The sequence below is a fragment of the Pleurodeles waltl genome, chromosome 9, assembly GCF_031143425.1.
Source record: "Pleurodeles waltl isolate 20211129_DDA chromosome 9, aPleWal1.hap1.20221129, whole genome shotgun sequence".
In the NCBI taxonomy this organism is placed as follows: domain Eukaryota; kingdom Metazoa; phylum Chordata; class Amphibia; order Caudata; family Salamandridae; genus Pleurodeles; species Pleurodeles waltl.
The window spans coordinates 303,452,600-303,468,473 of NC_090448.1; positions in this window are offsets into that span (position 1 = coordinate 303,452,600).

A 15,874-nucleotide genomic window follows, 5' to 3' on the forward strand; every position below is an offset into this window, starting at 1 on the left:
TGCTCTGAAACAGACAGGGAGCTGTAACATGGATTCCCTTCAAAAGCTTCAAGAACTAGTAATTGCTGAAGAGCCATCTAGGGCTGAGTTCCTACTCGGTCAGACAGAGTGTCCTGTTCTAGTTGGCCTCTGGAATCTGTTTGAGAACCTAGACCAGCAGATACATTCTGTGTTGCTTGTGAGAATGATCTCCTGTATAGTGAGTCATCTGACCTTGAGCCAAAGGCTAGTAGTTCCACTAGCTGGAATAAATGTCAGGATGCAGCTGGCTGATGAGGTACTTCCTAGTTGGACATTTTTGCATAGTCAAAAGAAAAGGTGACAGTTCTCTTCTCTTGGTCCAATGTGTGCAAGGTATAGTGAGGTTCTGCACTACTTGCAGAACTTGCCAAGTGCGTTACAAATCAGGAGGTCAGAGCAGGGTCACAGGGGTTCCCTTACCATTGGTAGGAGTATCATTTGAAAGAGTGGCGTTCAACAGTGTAGGACACCTGGAATGTCCACGCACTTCAGATACACAGAGCACATAAAAGCCATGTGGGGTGAAGGGTGGGGTGGCATACAACTTCTTTATTCCTCCCAATCCCATAACAATGGGTTAGCAGAAATGTTTTAAAAAGTCTCAATGAACATGATGGGTGCTTTCAAGAGTACAATTTGGATGTACCAACGTCTGGGTATGTTTATTTTTCCTACATGGAGATGCCTTAGGAAGTAGTGTTCTGTCTGAGGCCCCCCTCACTATGGCAAAGAAAGGCAGAGAGAGCTACTCTATGACACCCTATACATGATGTTGTGGACTATATGCTGCGCCTCTGTAAAAAGATGCTCCACTCACACTCAAAGTTTTGACAACCTTCATTCCAGCCAAAAGCTTATGAATACGGTTGTATTAACAGAATGCTACCCTTATTGACTACTAAGGAACCAGGTAGTCTGAATCTTCAAGTCTATCATGTTCTTGAGGACAAATGGTGTTGTTCCTACAAGTGGTCAAAAAAACACAGCTGTTAACTATTTGGTCAAAATAAGTGATACCCACGAAAACCAAATGATGTGCCATACAAGCCAGATGATGTCAAGGTTGAAAGTATACATCTGAAGTAAATATTTGGTTGTCTCTATCATTGATGGATAGTCTTTCAGTGCAAAGCTAGTCATACAAGATGTCCGAAAGGTTCAGGAATGTATTAAGTTGCCAAAACACAGGTCCTAGGAGTTAATGAGCCCTCCTACAGTCCTTGCGTCAGGTTATTGTACTGGTGCTCAAGTAAAGGTCCAAGGGATTGCACTCCTGTGTGGACTGTCAGGGTGTCAACTCCATAACCAGGCTGATTCCATTCTAACCCACATGCTAATGAGTTGGCGGAACATTAGACACAGCCAAGTACCTTAGGACATTTGACCTGCCCAGTGGCTACTGACAGATTGCCTTGATAGATGGGATCAAAGAGATGACCTTGTTCTCCACCCCATAACTATACTATCAATTTAATGTTCTTCACTTTGGTCTAAATAATGTTCTGCTAGCTTCCAGATGTTGGACAATCACACGTTCTCCAACTAGGTTAAATTCCATGTGGCCTACCTGGATGACATTGCAGTGTTAATCAATAACTGAAAGGACAGCATTAAGCACTTTGAGAAAGTGCTGGCAGGTAGGTAAAGGGAAGATTCAACTTTTGGAGGTGAATGCCAAGCCAGTCACGACTGGGAGGTTCCCACTGCCCAGACCAACACAAGTCTTCCTTGGCCAGGCCTTGCTGGTTACTACCAGAAATCTGTGGTCAACTATGGGACCACAGTTGATTCCCTGACAGTCCTTACCTCGAAGAACCAGCTAAGAAAGTCATCGGATCTATAGAGCATTATAAAACCTTTGATGACCTGAAGGAGGTATTATGCCTTTTTTTGGTAATGAAGGCTTCTAAACATATTCAGCCTTTCATCTGCTAAAAGGATGCTTTAGGCCAGCAAATACTAGACGTTCTTACCTAGATCAGCAAGAATGAGAAAGAGTATTCAGTGGCCTTTATTTGTCACAGACTATGTCATGATGTGGGTCATTTATGGAGTCAGGTCTTAGCTGTCTGGAACCAAATTTGCGCTCAAGACAAACCCTCAAGTGGCTGATATCAATGAAGGGTGAATACCAGAAGTTACTTGTGTGGTCCATGTTCCTACAAGGGTTCGACTTTACCACTGAGTGCAATGCAGAACTACTGCATCGGAGTGCTGGTGGTCTTTCAAGACGTTTTACCCTATCAGTTGACAGTGCCTCAGGTACTGAAGAGTAGCCAGTCTGATCTGGGTAGCCATGCTGCTGCCAGATCTTTTGAAGCTCTGCAGCCCTGTCTTTGTGCATTTCTGGAAATCCCTATGTGCCTTTTCCTCTCAGTGAACTTGACCGTCCTCGGAATGTTCTCCTATTCACTGTCTACAGTGCATTGTAGGTCTCAATCATAGCTGGTTTGAACTGCTCACTTATTTGGATCTACAAACCTCTTTAAGAGTAGTTCTCAGGCACAGAACATGCTAGACATTTTTGGTCTTCATTGTGCATCATAGTTTTATTTGTAGAATAATATTCTTATGGGTAATTAAAGATTGTGAGAAATTGGTCCTCTGGCTGTCAAAGTAGACACCCTGTACAAGTAGAATCTACCATTCTAATTGGGTAGGCTAGATACATAGAGATAACCTGTGCTCACCCTCTGTTAACTTGGCACAGAGCAGTCAGACTTCTCTAAGAGGCAATGTGTAAAGTATTTGTGAAAAACACACACACACCACAAAAACACTCCTCACATGTTTAGAAAAATAGAGAATAATTTATAAATGCATGAAGACCAAAATTACAAAGAATACAATAAGTAGAAGACGAGTTATGAATTTATAAAGAATGAAAGAGTTGTGCTTAGAAGCAAATATCGCTTTCGGGGTTACTTTCGGATGTGCTGGACCAGGGCAAAGTCAAAGTTCGGACAACCTTGGTGGGATGTAGGCAGGCTAGAGGATCCACGCAAGCTCGGTGAACAAAGTATCTTTCCTGGTCGCCACAGTGAGTTGTGTCGGGAGATGCGTCAAGCGAGTCCTTGCAGGAATGGCGATGTGTTGATCTGTCCCACGCAGTGATGGTGATGCATCGGTTCCAAAGACAAGCACTGGAGCTGTGATGCATTGGTTTCAAAGTGCGATGTGTCTGGTTTCTCCACGCAGTCGAGGGATGCATTGATATCCGTGGACTGCTGCTGCTTCGAAGAGTGGCTCCAATGCAGCGGGATCTCAAGGCAAAGCGTCAGTGCCAAGAGCGATGCACCGTTTCTACTCCTGCAACAGTCTTTTCTGCTACATGCAGACAGGAGATACATTGATTTCTGTGATGCAAGTATCTGGGTCCGCTTCCAGTGAACCAGACACAGGAGCAGGGGCAGAGACCTTTGACATCCCTGAGTTTCAAGCAACAGGAGGCAAGCCAACAAGCCCATGGAGCACACTTCAGGTAAAAGGCAGAGTCCAGCCCTCCTTCAACAGAGTCAGAGTCCAGCAAGCAGCAGGGAAACATAAGAGAAAAGCAGGCCTTTCTAGGTCCAGCAGTCCAGCAGATGAGTCCTTTAGCAGCACAGCAGTTCTTCAGACAGAGTCCAGTTACAGGTCCTGAAGTGTCTGATTTGGTGGGGTCGGAGACTCAGTACTTAAGCCCAAAAGTGCCTTTGAAGTGGAGTGACTTCAAAGAATGATATTTAAAGTGCACAAATATTCTTTCTTCCTCAGCTGAGGCTCGGGACTATTAGTAGGGGGTAATCAGCCCTTTGTGTGGGCGACAGACACCCCCTATTCAGGTTTAAGTGTCTGCTCCCTTTTACCCTTCTTGCCCAGAAGAGCCATCAGAATCCAGATAAATACATATAAATGCCGATGGGTGCACAGGCACACCCACCCTTCCTGTGTTTGTGGCTCGCTAGAGGAAATGCACAGAGTGTAGCTGTCACCCACCTCAGACATGTATTGGAGTCAGGCTGCAAGGCACACAAAACATTAAGAGCAGAAAAATGCTGACTTTCTAAAAGTTGTATTTCTAAATTAGTAATGTTAAATCCAACCTTACCATTAAAGAGGATTTCTCATTACCTTTCCAAAGATATGAAACATGATGCTGCTACTTCATTCTAATCAGTAATAACAGCTTAAAAGTGTATTAAGGAATTACCAATGCTATCTTATGAGAGGAGTAAGCCTCACAGTTTTGAAAAACAACTTTGGGAGTTTTCTACTACCAAGACATGCAAAAAAATAAGTACATGTCCTACCTTTTACGTACACAGCACTCTGCCCCTAGGGTTATCTAGGGCCTACCTCACGGATGACTTGTCTATAATGAAAGGAACATTTAATGTTTGGCAAGTAGCTTTAAATGGCAGGTAGAACTGGTAGTAAACTACACACACAGGCTATGCAATGGCAGGCTTGAGATAAGTTTAAAGGGCTACTTAAGTAAGTGGTGCAAGCAGTGCTGCAGGTCCACTAGTAGTATGTCCACTTAACAAGGGACTTACAAGTAAATTAAATATGACAATTGTGTGTATACCAGTGTTACTGTGTTTAGGGAAGATGCATATGCACTTTAACACTGGGCATCAGTGGTAGAGTGCTCAGAGTCCTAAGGCCAACAAAATGAATCAGCAAAAATATAAAGCAAGCAGGCAAAACATTTGAGGGAAGACCACTCTAAGGCTGATAGGTCTAACAAAGATCTTTATTTTCTAAAGTAAAGAGTTGCCTGCTACTACCTGTATTACTGTATTCTGAGTGGCTACCTCTTTTTCACCTTCTTGACTAAGCTTTGTCTGCTTGACCTTTCTACCTTGTGAATGACAAGTGGTAAGGTGGATCAATCCGTTGCAGTGCAACAGTATTGTGGCTCCAGGACACTAGAGGTAAACAAACTCAATTGTTAAAAGAGGTATCCTCTGTGCTGGCACACCAGGGAAAGGCTTACAGTTACAGACAGAGGAAGTGCCTGGATAAACAAGTCACTTACATTTGGTAACGCTCTTTTTTGGTGGATACTCCAACTGCAGATTCCTCAAATTTGGAAACTTTTCCAGGCACCAGTCTGGATTCATACATTTTCATAGCAGTGGTCCCATGTGCTGCTAGGTGGCATTATGCAACTAAGTGCTGTTCTCATTCTGCCTGGGAAGGGACAGAGCGGAGCTGCATAAAAGCCTACATGCCAACATCAGTTTATTGCTTTGCTCTTTTTGTGCCCTGGGACACAGAACACCAAAACACAACTGGAAATACCAGTGTGCATATCTCTAATTTGAGACCATTTAGATGACAAAATAAGACCACTCACGGGAATGGGCAGATGAAGGGTAGTGAGAAATTTTCTATTGGAGTATCCACCAGAAAGAGAGTTACTAAAGGTAAGTAACTTGATACTCTGATGAATACTTCTAACTACACATTCCTGAGGTTCAGAACAGGTACTAAAGTAGGACCTCCCAAATGTGTATGGTCTGTGGAGTGGGCTCAAACCAAAAAGTCTTGTAGCATTGAATGGGCAAAGTGTCCCTCCAGCCAGACCTGGCTATCAATGCAGTAGTGCTTTGGAAATGTGTGAACTCACACACGTTTCAGTCTGACAGATGTACTAGACAGGCACTTTGCATGCCAGATCAGTGATAGCAGCCTTGGCTGTAATGAAATGCGCGCTCAAACTCTTTAAGGATGGCTACTTAGCCTCAATGTTCCAGGTTTTAGTGCAGGGGATTATCCACCTTGATGTCTTGCTTTTCCGTACTGCTTTTCCCTTCTTTGCTCCTGTGAATCCCACAAAGAGCTAAATGTTTACCCGATGTTCCCTGGTGCGATCAATATATAAGCTCAAGGCTCTTTTGAGTTAAAGGATACAGAAAGGCTGATGGATTTTCTGATGTGAAAGGGTGTCACAGCTGTTGGGAGGAACGCTAATATGTTCCTGAGCACCAGGTTTTCCTGAAAGAAGGTGGTACATGGTTGTTGGACTGATAGTGCTTGACTTTCACTCATGCGACAAGCTTACTATATCAGTATAAAGAAAATGGTCTTCAAAGTCATAAAGCACAAAGGACAGCTATGAATTGGTTCAAATGGGACTCATATCAAGAGCATGAGGACTATGTTAAGGTCTCACTGTGGCACCACAAACCGTTTTGGTGGAAACATGTGGGTCAGAAAAAGGACCACAACAGGTGATTTGAATAATGGTGGCTAATCAGGTAGTCATAAAAGAGACAATGAGACTGAGAACTAACCTATATGAGTTGCCACAGCAAGTCCTTGCTGGGTAAGGGAAGAATAAAAAGCAACACATCAGATGACTGAGCTCGTAAGGGCTGTATGTGTTGAGCAGTACACCAACCAACACAATTCTCCCAGCATTCGGCATGAATGGTTTAGGTGGGTAGACACTTGGCTGCCAAGATGACATCCACTACTTCAGGATACAGGTTCAAAGCAGCTGTCTCAGTTCAATCTCCAGGCTTGGAGGTGTAGGTAGCATTGGTTCAGAGGGAAAACTCTTCCCCACTTCTGTGATAGAAAGTCCTCCTAAAGGGGCAGCTAATTCAGAGTATAAATGCTCATGCCCAGAGTTTCAGAGTATCACACCCTCAAGGCTCAGTCCAGGGCCACTAGGAAGTCTGTGACCTGGCTCTTCCTGATCGTCTTCAGACCTTTGGGGAGTAGAGGTGGAGGCTGGAACATCTCCGTGAGTCTGAGTTATATTCCAGGAAGAAGGCATCTCCAAGAGGAAACTGCCTTGGGAACTCCAACATGCAAAATACTTGGACTATGCTCATCCTCGGTTGTGGCAAAACTTTGAACAGGGTTCTCTCCATTGCAGCATGAAGTCCTGCGCCACCTGAGTATAATAGCCTTTTGTGATCCATGACGCAATCTCAACTGAGGTTTTCCACCTTGGTGTTGAAAGATCCACCTGGATGATGTGACTCAGTCAGTTCCAGAGGCGTACTGCCACATCGCATTAGCATTGTCCTTGTGGACCTGGACTCGTTCTCCCTTGATAGATGGAAAAAAAGCTTTTGGTGGCAAGTGAATGGCCTGCAACAAAATAAAATGGAGTATGGCTTCACCGGAGGCAGGAATCCTTTCATCTTCAACTCTATCAGGGTGCCTGCCCAACACAGTAATGATGCATCCATCATGACTGTCAACTTAGGGTGTGGTAGGGAGAGGGTTGGGCCACTGGTCCAGTTGCGGGCTAGCAGCTACCACTGTAGATCTTTTGCAGTCACTTCCAACACCTGGATAAAATCAAATTTGCCTTCCTTGCTGATGAGCCTTCTTATACTTCAGATCCCACTGCAGAACATCTGGCAAGGACCACCAGCAGGATGCAAGAGGCCAAGTGGTCAAGAAAACTCTGGGCTACTCTTAGTGAGACCCAGGTCAAAAGTTGAAACATCAGGATCAAGGCCTGAATGTCCTGGACTCAAGGAGGTGGAGGGAAAGCTCAAACCTGCACTGTATCCAGAATGGCTTTGATGAAATAGAGTTGTTGCTAATGAATCAGGTGTGACTTTGGTATGTTGATCAAAAGCCCTAAATATGTAAGGAAGTTTGCCATTGTCTGGGGATGACCCACAACTGTCTGAGGCAAGCATGCTTTGATCAGTCAGTCATTGAGGTATGGGAAGACTGGTGTTCCCAACCTCCAAAAAAGTGCCTCAACCACAATTGTTACTTTTGTCATTATCAGAGGGGTAGTGGTGAGGCCGAATGGGAACATGGAGAGCAAAAGAAATCATATGAAACGCAAGTAATTTTGTGGAATTACAGGGAGAGGTGGAAATAAGTGTCCTGCAAATCCAATGGTGCCATCTAGTCTCCTGTATTGAGGGCAGACAGAACTTGATCAAGGGTGAGCATCTTAAACGTATTCTTTTTAAGGACGAAGTGCAGAGGGCGAAAGTCTAAAATAAGTTGATGTATGGGAATAGCATTCAGCCCCTTGTTTTGATGCGGGCACGCACTTGGTGGCTCTCTTGTCCAAGAGAGGGTGAACTTCTCTTTGGAGGATAGACAAGTGATCCCTCAAGAGTCACTATTGAACAGGTGGCAGATGAGAATGGGCAGTGAGGAAGTGTTGGGCATAGCCAACCTGAACAATTTGAAGCACCGATCAGTCTGATGTGGTGCTCTACCACCCTTGGTGGTAGTAACATATCATGTCTTCTAAAAGGGTGACAACATGTCAAAAGGGAAAACTAAAGGGATTTTGAAGTGGCAATGGGGGGAGAGGGCAGGGAACTGAGTAGTGCATTGCACCTGTGAGCATGGATGCTGTAGGCCAGATCCTTGTCCTCTCCTTCGAAAGGGCAGAGAGGTCTCTTGCTGCGGAAGCAGGCCTTGGTGTTGCCTCTGCTGGACGCTCCTTCTGAAGTCTCGAAATGGGTGGTAATATTGAGGATACTGCTGCACAGACTGTGAGAGACCAAGTAATGTCGCTGTGGCCCTGCTTTCCTTGAAGCGTTCCTGGGCCAAGTCTGCCTTGTCCCCAAAGAGGGGTGACTTTGAACAGCATGTCTATCAGTGAATGCTGTATGCTGCTAGGAAAGCCTGTGTATCTTACCCATGTGTATCCAAAGCACTACCCTGGTTCCGCAGCCAACTAAGACTAACATGATGTCCAGCTCCAATCTAATGATGTGCTTTGCTGAGTCCAGGCCGTCTTGATTAATTTGTGCCAAATTGGCACAAAGGTCACCTGGGACCACTAGCAAGATCTTGCTTATCATGCCCCATAACATATGTGAGCAGCGTCCTAAAAGGCAACTAGAGGTGAGTGACGTGAGGGCTAAACATTCATTTTCTAAAGGCCTCCATGTGCTTTGATTCTCTATCAGGAGGTAGAGTAGGGAAATGGATAGGATTTAACCTGCTGGATGACACTTGCACCACAAGTCTTTCATAGAGGGGTGCCGAAGGAGGAAGGATGGGTCCCCCAGAGCAGCTCTCTGTCACCTCAAAATTTGCCTGTTACAGTAGGGAAAGAAACAGATTTTTCCCACGTGCTCATTATAGTATCCAATGGATTTTGTTGAAAGAAAAGTGAAGTTCTAAAGAAGTCCTCCTCAGTTGTAGGACTTCTCTTCCATCTCCGCTGAGGGCAGGTGGAGGATGATGACTTTCGTAGTCTTCGAAATAACCATTGCAAATGATGCCAACTCCCTTGTGAAAGGTCGTGAGTTCAGGCCAATGTCAGGGGACATACTGAGGCCACTAGTGTCTTGGAGAAACGAAAACAAATTCTCCTCTTCATAAAATTGAGACTCATCATCCACATCATAATCATCATGATGTTCAGGGTCAGAGACCTACTGTAGCAAAGGAAGTGTCCCTCCTTAGTCAAAATGATTCTGGATGGGTTGTGTTTGAGATTGAGGTGGCAGTTCTTCCGGGGCCAGTGGCGTAGATGTATGGGGACCCAGTGAGAATCTAAGTGGTGGTTAACTAGTCAGAACAAGCTTTGGCCATGGATTCGGGATGTACCCAGGAATGAGATCAAGAGGCACAGTCGGCATCAGGGATGGATCTGCCAGCGGCAGCCCAACTGGTGGCCTCCTCAGATCTTTGGGCTCGAAGGCCTGGCATAAGGGACCAGAAGTGTGGCAAAGATGCACAGCATGGCCTGTTTGAAGGCTTTGACCTGTTGCATATTCACGGATGGACCTAGGAATTTGGGCTGAATTGGGATGAGTTGGAGATCAGGTTCTGAGGTCAGGGACTGTGATAGGGAGACTCCCTGACCTCCATTCGATTCCCATGACGAGAGTAGCAGGAAGAAGGGGAATCACATTTTGACTTCTGGTGCTTCTTTTATTTTACTTTAACTTACCTGACAATTTGAAGTAGAAAGAGTACATCCCTCAGGAGTGACCTCAGGAACTCATCTTTGATTTTAAATGAAACAAGCCTTTACTCACGTTCCAGTGGTGTCAGGTGACATAGAGCTTGCCCTCATTGTCTCAGATGGCCTTCAGTTTCATCCGAGCATAGTGGTCGTACAACCTTGAGCTGTGCAAGAGGCTAGACACCAGTGACTGACCTCATGTGGGTCTGTCACCAACATCTGCTCATGGCAGCCTTTACAGGGTTTTAAAAGTTTTGGAGTGCGAGGTCCGGATCAGTATCAGAAGGTGTGAAAAGAGAAAAAAACTGATGCATAGTGCTTACTCTGATGTCTGCTCCTAATTGCAGATCTACTGATGTGTCTGCAATTAGAAGTAGACATCAGAGTAAGCACTATGCATCAGTTTCCTTAAAAGTGTTAGTAACACTTATGGAGTATATGAGGTTTTTGACAAGAAGGGGATCTGACTCAGGGCGTTTGAATGTCTGGCTCTATACATGTGTCAAAGAAGTTCCAGGTGGATGGGAATCTCTGATAGTGATTTCTGTGCTGTGGTTGCTGTCCTTAAGGTAAGGTATGATGGGAAATTTTGCCTAGGACACCATAAAGTCCAGGACAGGTCTTCTGTTATATAAAAGTGTTCCTCTGTGATTGGATCAATTTAACAAAAGCAGCATCACTCACCTTTCAAATCACAATTTGATCACAATTTTAGACTCTCATCGCCCTCTTCTTGACTACAGAGAGGCACATGGAACAGCAAGAGAATAATTTCAGAGCCCTTTTCTTTTATGTCACTCCTACCTCATGGCTTCTTCACCCTTAAGACCAGGGGTAGCAGATGCCTGGTATCAAAGGGGCACTTCAGGAGTAGCAACCACAACCTCTAAGTTCTTCTGATCAGCATACATTCTTTATTGTGGAATACAAATCACATTTTAGGACTTTGCAACCATCAAGAGCAAAAGGGGTTTCAGAATCTAATGCATTATTACAATTTGTTTTTGCATGGGCGCCCACTCCCCAAGCAACAGGACAAAGTTAGAGCCCTCCAACAACCTTGCACTTCCTTCTGGGGTACTTAAAGTCACCTACATAGCCTTGCCTTATTGTGGGATTAGGCGTGCCTTTCTTTCTCTTTCCTTATCACTGTCACTGCAACTAGAGAGGATACATTTCATTGTTGGACAATAAGTTGTAAAATCAAAATTACATTTGCTAAGGCTTTGCTTATACAAAAGAAACTGTACCACTAAATATGTTGGGACTTTGCTTTCTAAAATAAAATGAAGAGGAAAAAGAGTTCCACATCATAACCAAGAGAGGAGTCATCAGCTCTATCTTGCTGCATCTCTGACCTGTGCTCTATATGTCATCCTTTTTCTTTTACTCCTAATTTCCTGTCTGTCGGCAAGGCGACTTTTTCCGTCTCATCTTCCAGTACATACAATGCAGACACACTTGCTCATGAGCTGTGTAGTCTGCCATGCCATGAAAAAAAACAGGGAGAAAACAAAGGACGATGGTGACTTAAAGGCCTAAGAAGGTAAACTCTGGGGCGATAGGGATGTGGACAGCAACAAGACAAATTATTAAATTATAGAAATAGCAAGCGGGAACAGCACAAACTTGCGAGAAAGGAATTCCCCAAAGGGCAACGGGAGAAAGACATAACAAAGAGCAGGAGGGGAAGATACAGAAGAAATAAAAACAAGCATTTGCAATGCAGTTGGTCTCGCATTTGCTCGAGTTAGAGCTATTATCGTTGTAAATTCCTAAATGGACTTTTCTTGCCACTTAACAGTTGACATAAGTGAGCTGATTCAAAGCACCATGGCCGCCATGAGCATGAGCGTGAGGGAGAGGCACAAAAAGAAAAAGAAGTTTGCTCGCAGTCAAATGTATCAGCAGTCATGCGATTTTCCATGTAACAGGGGCATTCTTCAAGGCGGTAACAAAACCACCCCAAGGAGGGGCAAAAGTAAAGCATTTACCAATGATAACAAAGTATTTTTGAAAGGCAAGCCTATGAACGAGTGAAAATGATGGGCGTGGTTAAAAGACCACAATACTTACAATAGGTCAAAGCGCTTGCATGGTTGACCTAAAAAGGGATAGAGTCAGAGGTTACAGGACATCTATGGTGGAATCTAGGCACATTGGCATAAAAGAAAGGAAAAGGTGAACACTACAAATCATAGCAAAAAGTAGAGAGAATAGAGGTACATTTGGTAAGAGGAAACAAACATGGCAAATAAGAAATAGAAATGGTACAAAGAGGAGGAAGAAGAACAACTGAGAGAGAAAAGAGTGACGGGGAACATAGTGCATGAAGATGTGGCAAACCAAGCTAAACTAAGGAAAAGAAAGGAGGCTGGGGGGAATGCCCAAAATATGGACAAAATAGATTAAGGACATCAGAGCGAAAGTGAGAAGAAAGTGTAGCAAACTAACAGGGTACACTATTTGTACAGAGACACAGAGAAAAATCATGTTTGTACCAAGAGAAGACTAGGGGCATAACACAAAGCTGTGCAAAAGAGAGGTTATTTGAAATGACATGTACAATACCCACCGGTACAGAATTATTGTTAAATAAGTTGAAGGATGGTCAGTAAGAAAGGAACAGAATTAACTCCAGTAGAATCACACAATTCTCACAGCAAGTGCGAGCCCCTGTCATGTTTCTGGGTCCATCACATTTTTGCATTAGTTCTTTCCAGTGAAAATTAGCATCAGAGCATGTGCTTAGAGTTCATACAAGAAAGTTCTTCATACTGTTCTGAATATTATGAACACACCATACACAAACCAACACCAGTGACTAAACATAACAACCTATTTTCAGGCAGCTTCACTTCATCAGCCTAGTAGGATTAGTTGGGGCAACTATCTTGTCATTGTAATTGCATTTATGTAGCACTCACTTCCTCTGAAGATGAGTTGAATCTCTTTATACCGGGCAGCACACTGCTCCAGATCCCAAGGTTAGTGGTGAGGCAAGTATTAATGGTTATTGGTTATTGGGATTAGTCTTTCAAACCATTTCATGCACTCAGTCCAGTTTGTTTGTGATGATTACACTAATAGAAGTTAGGTGTGATCATTAGTGGAAAAAGGGACATGCGTGAGTTCATGCAGATGTTTAGTGGGGCTAGTTGATGATGAACTAGAGGAGGTTAGGTGGTGTTAGTTTACAGCGGCATCATTTACTAAAAAAGAGAGGTTGTGATTTTGGAAATTATTTTTGGATACTTTGCGGAAATACATTAATAGAGATGAAAGCAAACATTTGTGTGACTCACAGAAGGTCATTCTCAGAGGGATGAGACATACAAAGAATGGAAAGGAAGGAAAGAGTCATTTGAAACGATGAAAAGAAAAATAATAGCCTTGTATTGACAGGAGAAACTTAACCGAACTTCTGTATTCTTGAATACTCACAGACAGTGCATGGCATCTTCATGTCCTGCAATCTTAATGGCGATTATACAATGCAAATACACAGAATTGATGATAAGTCTAGTTAAACACACCCTTAAAAGGACCAAGGTTTTGTTTAAGGTACTTATTACCTCAAAGCAGGGTTGAAAAATGACAAGTCACTTGCCGTCGGTGACACTCTATCTGTTGGATATTCTATCTAACTACAGATTCCTCACCTTTTTGTAGTCCTTATAACACCATTGGTGTGTTTGGCATTTCAAAAAGCTCCTCCCTTTCGACATCCACTTTCCCATGGTAATTTACTCATAAACGAGCTCATGGCCCTGTACTGTAAAATGCACCAAGGTGTAATCATCAAGCCAGTTCTTTCTTCCCCTTCCCTACATCTCTACCGGTGACATGCGGAAGTCCGGAGCACAAAACAAATGATCACATTTAAGATAATTCCAAATCTAGATTTGCAAATCGTAGGTTTCTTTGCAATTTTCCTTTTTTATTTGTGAATAAAGTGTCAAAAAATATAATACAATGTCCAGCTAAAAATTCCAGATTACAATTGCTGTCTCCATATATTTCGTACAGGATCAACGTAATGTACAAGCAGACTTAGAAGTTCCAGATTGCAACTGTTGTCTCAATATATTCTGTATATGACTAAACAATGTACCAACAACCAACACGTGTTTCGTCTTGTAGAAAATACTTCCTCAGGGCTTGAACATCATGTCAAACCAAGTCAATCAATAATCGTCACTAAACAAATATCAGAAAACAAGAACCAACTATGAATCGAAAAAAAAAATCACCTTGATAAGTACTATGGAAGTCAATAACCCAATATGGGGAACTTGTGAAATGTACTAAATGGATGACAGTAGCCACTAGTAAGGCAAGAATGGAATCCCCCTATAAGGGTTATGTATGCCTGATGTCTAACTTCACAAACTGAGAGTGTAGCACACCGTAATGCCAATAAGTGGATCTGTACCAGTGACCACAGCCTTCTCTTTTTAAATTGCAACTTGCTACATCCAATATATAGGTATGGGCATTTGGGCTCCTAGCCTGTTACTTGCCTGTTGCCTCCAGTTCCTACTTGCTCCAGCCGGATCGAGTTGCTGCCATTTGGCCAAGTGATACTGCTGCTGTCCAGGTTTTCCCACCCGGGTTGCCATATTTTGACCAAGTGACATTGCCACTGCCCAGGTTTTTCTATTTAATGCAAGCTGCAGCACAACCGCACTACTAGGCACCTAGGCATCTAGTCTATGACTTGCCAGTGACCTCCAGTGCTTGCTTGGGCCAGCCTTATCCAGTTGCTGCTGTTTAACCAAGTGACAGCACTACTGTCGGGTTTCCCCACCTGGGTTTTCTCGCTCACTGTTCATCCTGCCAACAGAAGCCCCACCCACCCCAGGACCTACTTAGTGTAGGACACAGTGTGACCACACTAGTAGGCACCTGGGCACCTAGCCTGCCTCTTGCCTGTGGCCTCCAGTTCCTGCTTGTTCCAGCCTGATCAACTTGCTGCAGTTTGACCAAGTGATACCGCCGCTGCCCAGGTTTTCCCACCTGGTTTTCCGGCTCACTGCTCTTTCCCTCTACAGAAATTCTGCCCACCCAAGGATGTACTTAATGCAGGCCTCAGTAGTCCGCACCTGAACTGTGCACAGGGCCATGACCCTGGCCTCTCGCCCCCCAAGACACACCATCACCGAGCTCTACACCCTTGATCCCGGATGGCGCAACAAACACTGTCACTGTGCCGATCTACATTCCAGGGTAGAACCTTTCACCTGCACCCATTGCCATTTCACCTGCCACAGCACACACACCAGCACACCGATAAGCCCCACCCCAAACACACAAAAACACCAACTTGCATGCACCCTTCTCAACATGCGCTCACCATGCAAACACACAACTGAGATTTGGGGCCTTAACTCCACCCTCACACCCGACAGCCTCTTCCTCACTGAGACCTAGCTGAACCCCACTTCTATGCCCAACATTGCCAATGCAAAACCCGAAGCATACAAGATTACCTAACATGACCGCATCAACAACCATACACAAGGAATCCATTGAAAGCAACACCACAAATGACGGCATCCATGGAACACCTCCATTTTTTTACTCCAAACAGACAGAAAAACATCAATCAGGGACACCCTTGCATACTGTCCTTCAGGCATTCAGCCTTCTGCAACTTCACTGCCAACTTCATTGCCCCCTCACCATAGACTTCAAAAACTACATTTTTCTAGGTAACCTCAACTTCCATCTTAATGTCAACAATAGCTTCAACACTACCAACCTCCTCGACGACATGAACAACATCAGACTCACCCAACTCACCCATGGCCCCATGCACACCACAGTCCACACGCTAGACCCCATTTTCACCTGCAGCAACCACATCAGGTACAGCCACACCACTGAATTCACCTGGACAGATCACTCCATCGTCCACGTCAACATCACCAGCTCACAGACCTCTGCCCC